We start from the raw sequence: 305 nt of genomic DNA on the forward strand, positions 1-305 counted from the left end.
GAGGAATGCAGGCGGGAGGGTGCAGGCAGGAGGGTGCAGGCAGGAGGGGTGCAGGCAAGAGGGGTGCAGGCAGGAGGAAGCAGGCAGGAAGAAGCTGCAGGCAGGAGGAAGCTGCAGGCAGGAGGATGCAAGCGGAGGTGGGGGGGGGAAGCAGAACACTCCCCACGTGGGGACAGACGGACAGGCAGAGCTCGCCCGCGATTGGCCGCGCCGCAGCCAACCAGAGGGTGTCGGGATGCGGAGCCCGGCGCCCATTGGCTGGCGGGGAGCCCTTTTGTTCTCACCACCCGGGCGCCATTAACCCT

At 68.2% G+C, this 305-nt stretch overlaps 1 protein-coding gene across 1 annotated transcript in view; it reads left to right on the top strand.

The window, feature by feature from the left end:
- BAHCC1 (BAH domain and coiled-coil containing 1) overlaps nt 1-305 on the top strand; it is a gene marked incomplete at its 5' end in the record, with an annotated part of 22,914 nt that overhangs the window by 21,791 nt on the left and 818 nt on the right. The gene's annotated exons all lie outside the window — the stretch shown is intronic.

The sequence above is a fragment of the Haliaeetus leucocephalus genome, unplaced genomic scaffold (genome assembly GCF_000737465.1).
Source record: "Haliaeetus leucocephalus isolate CR32 unplaced genomic scaffold, Haliaeetus_leucocephalus-4.0 Scaffold646, whole genome shotgun sequence".
NCBI lineage: Eukaryota > Metazoa > Chordata > Aves > Accipitriformes > Accipitridae > Haliaeetus > Haliaeetus leucocephalus.